The sequence below is a fragment of the Physeter macrocephalus genome, chromosome 6, assembly GCF_002837175.3.
Source record: "Physeter macrocephalus isolate SW-GA chromosome 6, ASM283717v5, whole genome shotgun sequence".
Classification (NCBI taxonomy): Eukaryota; Metazoa; Chordata; class Mammalia; order Artiodactyla; family Physeteridae; genus Physeter; species Physeter macrocephalus.
Genome location: NC_041219.1, coordinates 4,225,436 through 4,232,931, shown reverse-complemented (window position 1 = coordinate 4,232,931; position 7,496 = coordinate 4,225,436). Strand labels below are relative to the sequence as shown.

General features: G+C 43.9%; 1 pseudogene; it reads left to right on the top strand.

Annotated features, from left to right (window-relative positions):
• The first annotated feature begins 965 nt into the window (after window positions 1–965).
• On the top strand, window positions 966–2,092 carry LOC102995004 (lipoyl synthase, mitochondrial-like; annotated as a pseudogene).
• Window positions 2,093–7,496: the final 5,404 nt, after the last annotated feature.

Sequence of the window (7,496 nt, the reverse complement as noted above, 5' to 3'; positions counted from 1 at the left end):
ACCAAAGAGCCCTCCATCAGTCTGGTAGTGCTCCGTCCGCCCCGGCCTTTCATTCTCTCCTCACTACAAACACACACACACTTGCTTTCAAGCCTGTCCACTGCTGGGGATGTCCTTTGCTCTAGCATACACAGAAGATGAGAATAGCATCACCACTGACTGACACGTCTCTTAAACTTTGAGAAGCAGTGTTGGCAACTGCAACCACAGCACACAATCCATCTCGAGGACCCACAGTTCTGCCTCGAACATGGGAATTCAGGCCCATTCAAATATTTCCAGAACACCTCCCAGAGCCAAACTCTCAGATCCGCACACTGAAGGGGCAAGCACTCCAGCCCTCATCTCGGGGAGCTGTTTTTAAACAGCCCTCTGGGTTAGCAAGTCAACACTTCACAGATTTCTAGTTACCTCTAGATCTGGTCTCTGAGATTTGAGGTTGTGCAGATTCAAAGGTTCACACTCTAGACCATAGCTGTGTCAATGAGTGTAGTCCAGTACTAATAGTAATTAGCATTAAAGAGAACCAAACAATAGTCAAGTTGCCTTTGTAGCCATTGTGTCTGATGTAATGTGAGGAATGGAGAAATGTGAAATTACATAATTTTCAAGAGACCAAAATCGTCTGTCAATGCTGAGGAAAAAGATGACCAGGACTCTCCCTGGGTGGCATAGAGTGACCTACACTTTCTAGGAGAAATTTCCATACTTATGACAACATTCCTTCCGGATTTTCCAAAACAGTTGTAATTTCTATCAATTTGCCCTCTTGTTGCCATAAATATCCTTGTATTTGTCGTACTGTGTACCATGTATTTTTGGTTTATAGTCAGCATAATTAAAGCTCACTGCAACTTTTGGTGCATATCCGGGCCGTTTAAACATAGGTCACTCTCTTTTCTCTTCCGTCTCTCTTTTCCTGGGAATTAGGGATCCCTTGGCCCTGCTAGAAAAAAAAGAGAGGGATGTCTCTATGCTGCGAGAGCACAGTCCACACCGTGGGCCCCTGGGTATTTGGGAGATATTTATGCAGTCCAGTCAAGTAAGTGCCTTGCCAGATTAAATTTTAAAAAAGGAATTTTTACAGAATGGACCAGACCGACCTTCAAGGTTTTGTATCTGGTGATCTAGCAGACAAGAGCACCTGGGATGAATATAAAGGAGGCGTAAAACGCCAGAAAGGAGAACGGTTAAGACTACCTCCATGGCTAAAGACAGAGATTCCCATGGGGATAACTTACGATGAACTGAAAAACACAATGCAGAATTTAAATCTCCATACAGGGTGTGAGGAAGCTCAGTGTCCCAATATTGGAGAGTGCTGGGGAGGCAGAGAATATGCCACCGCCACTGCCCCAATCATGTTGATGGGTGACACATGTACAAGAGGTTGTAGGTATTGTTCTGCTAAGACTGCAAGAAATCCACCTCCACTGGATGCCAATGAGCCCTACAATACTGCAAAGGCGATTGCAGAGCGGGGTCTGGATTATGTAGTCCTGACGTCTGTGGATCGAGATGACATGCCTGATGGAGGAGCTGAGCACTTTGCAAAGACTGTGCCTTACTTAAAGGAAAGGAATCCGAAAATCCTTGTGGAATGTCTCACCCCTGATTTCTGAGGAGATCTTAAAGCAATAGAAAAAGTTGCTCTGTCAGGATTAGATGTGTATGCACATAATGGAGAAACAGTTCCAGAACTACAGAGGAAAGTTCGTGATCCCCGGGCCAATTTTGACCAGTCTCTACGTGTACTGAAACATGCCAAGGACGTTCGACCTGATGTTATTTCTAAAACACCTATAATGCTGGGTTTAGGTGAGAATGACGAGCAAGTATACGCAACGATGAAAGCACTTCGTGAGGCAGATGTGGACTGTTTGACTTTAGGACAATATATGCAGCCAACAAAGCGCCACCTTAAGGTTGAAGAATACATTACTCCTGAAAAGTTCAAATACTGGGAAAAAGTAGGAAATGAACTTGGATTTCATTATACTGCAAGTGGCCCTCTGGTGTGTTCTTCATATAAAGCAGGTGAATTTTTCCTGAAAAATCTAGTGGCTAAAAGAAAAACAAAAGCCCTGTAACACTTAACAAGACATTCAAGATCACAGGAATTTTAAAACTTTGACTCTGGTTGGTAACAGAAGTGATGGCAGAATGCCTAGACTTCAGTGGATATATCCCAGTCTTTTGGTCTTAAGAAAAATGTCAATAAGTTGTGCATATTTAATTATAATAATTCATTTGTCTTTTAGCGTATCTTCTTTGTCCCAGTAAACAATTGCTTGTTATGACGTAATCATAAAACATCTTTGTAAGAATTTACTGTTAAGAGTATAATTTTAAAAATACATTAAAAACTTCTAGAAAATCAAAAAAATAAAGTCACTCTCAAATTTGGAGACTATAACCCTACTATATTTAAAAGGGGGGAGGGAGACCAAATCAAGGTTACAAAAGTTGTATGATTTAAATATCGGCATTTAACAATTTAATACCTTTATCCACCCCCCCATACAATGTAATATATTCTGTTTGCAAGAAATTCATAGAATTCTGTGTGCACACAGACACATACACCCACACCCTATGTCTGGTGTGGGTTTCAGCCTTGTCCTTGGATCCCCTTATCTCTGGCTAGACGTTTATTTGGAGAGCATGTTAAACATCTGAATGAAAGGTGCTCCATGACTTTGACCCTGCAGGGTAGGAAAAAATAATTTTTCCTCTACCTTTCTAAGTTCTTGGCCAGGGCCCCTGGAACAAAAGACCGATTACCAAGAGGAAAACACGAAGAGAAGTTTATTCACATGTATATCTCACATACATGGGACACACCGAGGGAAATGAGTAACTCAGGGAGGTGGCTTAGAATTCAGGCTGAAATACCACCTTCAGCTACATCAGAGAAAGGACTGTGGTGGGGCAGGTCAGGGGTGGGAAGGTGACCGAGAACAGTGACACGGTAAACAGGATAAACTTCGTTACGCAGATTGCAGCCTGTGCCTTCTCCATGGATAAGCCTCTTCTGACTTAGAGCCATCCTTCTCTTCCTGGTCCAGAAAGTGAGACCCCCTCACAAATGGATATTTCCTTTACAAGTATAAATTGTAATTAAGGGAAAGAAATATAACACGGCAACCTGTCCTAAGTAAGACATAGGAATCCTTGTACATTCGTCCTCGTGAATCACTCCCTCCTTGCAAGCAGGGATTGGTGCTGGTTTCATGGAATATCCTTTCTAGCTTTTGAATGCAGCTTCTCCCCCATGACTCTGTCCTTCCCCACAGCTGGCCAGGGTCTGGGGCACTTCGTTAGGTGAATCCTTGGGTCAACTGTATGTCAGATCCCTAACCCCACATTTATTTTAGGGATTAAAGAATGGAGGGAGGAGGAAGCAAGGGATACTCAGAATTTAAACGTTTTCCCAGATCCTTTGCCCCAGGTAGCATTAAAAAGCCTGAAAAGCAAACGCTGCAGTGACCATGGGGCCTGTGTCTGTGAGCTTGCAGCCATCGGCCTGCTCAGAGTGCTCAGGAGCCAATAAGATTGCCAAGCGTTTAACAATTATAACAGCTTTTGTTCAGCACCGTTTATGTGCCAGACACCGTGCTGAAAGCTTCTTATACATGAAATTATTTAATTCCCCTCAGCTCCTGAGAGGTTGATATTATTTCCTCCCCTTTTTTGCAAGAGAAGAAACTGAGGTTTAGAAAGGGCAAGAGACTCGTCCAAGGTCACACAGTGAGGGTTGGTGAACTCAGGGTTCAGAACCACACTAACTCCAAACAGCAAGGTGACAGAAAGGGAATATGTGATTCAGAAATTCTCAGAGCATTTACCGCTTGTCCCAGTCATTTGGGACTTTTCACATAATCTAAAACGTTGCATCAATTTTCATTTCAGGTTTTATAATCACACTAAGACTGCAAATTCCTTGAGGTCAAAGACTGGGTTTTCCACTTCTCTGTGTTCTTCAAAGTGCCTAACATAGCAATATGCACAACATAGGCAATTAAAAAATAGGTATTAACAAATCTAAATGTGGTAGAGGTAAATTAATAATTATTAAGTGAGTTAAAGAAAAAAGTGAGCCTTCCAAAATAAAAATGGAAGAGGGTTTGTATTCGCCATTTCCCAGGATGTGGGTCATTTTTAAAAGGCAAATTTTCAGCCCATCTGGAGTGCCAAAGGAGGGGAATAGCCCAGGTTAATTAACTTCTGAAATAGCTCCACTGCGAATGAAGAGGGCAAGTGGAAGCCTCCGCCAGCATCCTGAATATGTCAGCGGGAAATGATCCCAGCAAAGCTTCAATGTAAATCAAGCTTGGTTCCCCGTAAGCCCCAGATTCTCACAACTTCAGAGATGCATCCTTTCATCTTTTCACCCTCTCCTGAGGGCTTATAGCTTCTGCAGTGGCCGGAGGGCAGGAGTCACAGAAGCTCAGCCCTGGCCTGGTGCTCACGTGAGGGGACAGGGGCTATGTACCATCAGGAGCCAGTGAGATAAGCAGCAAAATCCTTTAAGCAAAGACCCTGGGGGCAGAAATGCCAGAGACTGAGGTACTGGAATGTTTAGAGATTTCAATCTGCAAGGAGAGAGAAGCCTTCTAACATCCCAGCCTGAAAGAAAGCCAAGTAAAGGGGTCACGCTTCTTTCCTCCCCCAAGGACTGCATCTTCTACGCTGTCCCTTTTTGAGCGGTGCCTGTGCCCCTGCCCTCACGTGCACCCGAGCGTGCATAAGCACATACAGCTACCCTAACTGTGCTCAGTTTCCTCTTTCTTTTCTTTATCAAAGTGCACGGCTGTGATTCTCCTAGATGGTGCTGGATTCCAGGCCGCCGTCCCCCTTCCTGGGGGCAGCTGCACACCAGACAGTATAAAACGAGGACGGTAACACCAACGCGTTCGAGTGACTAGATCCCCCTCTCCCTTTGGTCCTCTGTTAATGCAGCAGTATCTGTCACCTAGATTTTGTTCTTTCTCCTTCAAATACACAAGTAGGAAGTGTCATCCTTTAAGACGTCTTCCTGGGGATGGGGAGGACTTTTTTCCCATTTGTCTGGCACCATTTCTGGCCACAATCTGTGGCCTCTTTGTGGGCCATCACCCTCCCAGATGTAGGTCTCAGCCAGAAGGGCACATCTGTGCTCAGGGCCCCGGGGAGGGGAGGGCCACCCTCCCGAATGTTCCCTTAGTAGCACACACTGTGTTCCTCTCCCGGTGAGGCCAGAGCCTGCCACCGAGCTCTGGTTTCTCCCACTGTGATGGGATACGCTGCCAGTAGGGTCCTGGTGCTGTGTCTGCCATTTTGAAAATGAAAATATCTGCTTCTAACTCCAGTTACTCTCTGTTCGTAACCTTTACTCCTATCCACAGGCCAGCATGAAACTGCCACCGTAGCCTCTGGGTCTCCTGGACTTTCGCAACGGACTAGCCACCAGCTTCCTCTTGCAATCCTTTGAACAGCCAAGAGCCATTGTCACGAGCTATTCATCACTACAAGCATAGTCCACATTTATAAAGGACTTCACGTTGCATGTCACTCCCAGTCTTGCACGGTGAGGAGCAAGAAAGAGGAAGAAAGGATCAGAAATTAAAATACGAAAATTTGCAAACCCACAGAGTTCATTACACCTTTCAGAATATGACTGGGTAGACTGAAAAGAATTGTTCATGTTATCAAAGCAAGTGGAAGAAATAGGATTAATATTTCTGGATAACAATGACATACCAGAAGAGGAAGAACCCCATTTAAGGAGTAAAACCTGTGGGAATTTAAAAACATCTGAGGATGTGTGATATCCATCTCTGGAAGAGATGGGACGATGAGAGATGCAGTAATGATATTGGTTTTGGGAAGCTAATAAAGCAAGTCTGGCTTAAAAGCAGGTGTTGAACAGAAATATTCAATTCTGGGTAGTCGGCATCTTAGCAATCAGAACCGTAGAAGACAGTTTTTATTCGATGCCAGTATAAGATAGAAGACCCTGGTTGCCCAGCCATTTGGCCTTATGTATCATTCATCATTTCTTGGTTACCAAGAAAATTATCAAAATATGAGTTTGCTATGCCGCAAAGCAAGCAGGGATTTCAATATCCTCTGTCATCAGGGAAGAGGTATAAATTGAGATGGGATGGGCCAGTGATGGGAGAGAGAAGGAACCAATCTAGTCAACCCCTCATGAGTAGCTGAACAGTCAGATGAATAATATAAAGAGGGTATAAAGCATTCACATGCGAGCCAGCCAACCTGGTGCAGAGGGGCCCATGACAGGAATCCAGCAATCAGATAACAATCGAATCTTACAGGAAGTGGCACTGCATTTCTAGGCATAGACAGTAAAAGTAACGTCTAGAATTTGTAGGTGTTCCTGGTACTGTTATTAACAATAACACACCTGCCAGGCTCTGTGCTAAGAGCCTCACAAATTTTATTTCACCAAATCCTCAAAACCAGCTAATGAGATGGGTACTATTTTTATCTCCTATTTTTAGATGGGGAAATTGAAGTTCAGAAATGGTAACCCCACTGGTAATCGCCAGAGTACGGCTCTGAACTGAAGCTCAGGGTTTTTCACCCTGTAGAATCTAAGGAAAAAATGTATCCCTTCATTAATACCATGAGGCAGATACTATTCCCTTCATTGTATAGATGGTGAGACAGTGGCTCAGTTGGTTGACTTGTCCATGGCCCACAAGCCAGCAAGGAGCAGACCTAGAATTTCAGCCCACATCTTGTTTGAAACCAAAGCCAGAGCATTTAGGGTTAAGAATGGCCCTTATTGGCCTTAGTCAATCATGGTAATTCATTGACCAGTGATGGTTCAGGAACTTAGACCAGTCAGTATCTAACATTTCCCTATCAGGCAGTTTTTGCATCAATAATTGTTATGACTAAAATTGGTCCAAGCAAATGAATTGGAAGGACTTGGGTTCCAAAGCTCAGGTTCAAAAATCTCTCTCTCTCTCCCTTTCTCTCTCTCTCTCTCTCTCTCTCCATCTTGCTCTCTCTCTCTCTCTCCTCAGCCTCCTCCAAAAGTGAATGGAAAAGCATATGGCACCGATTGTTTCTCGAAGCCACCACACTACCAAGTAGAGAATTCACCTTTGGATGAAGTCTTCTTTGTAGATGGCTGTGTGGAGAGATAGAGGTAACCTTAGCTGTTGATGACATAATTAAATGGTAGGATCGACCAACCTTGAGGTTGGATTCCTCTTTGTATGAGCCAATAAATGTCCTCACTATCAGAATAATTTAGTTGAGTAACCATTCTCTGCAATGAAAAACATCCTAACAAATACCTACCCCACGAGTCCTCCTCAGAGAAGAAGGGGAAGAGTCATCAGAGCCCTTATAGATGATCTAACTCATGTGAGGGAGTCCCAAGTGTGCTCCTTTCATAGATGAGAACGGTAAAGTCCAACATGGTTATGTAACTTGCCCTAGGTTACATAGCTAGTAAGCGACAAGGCTGGAATTTGTAC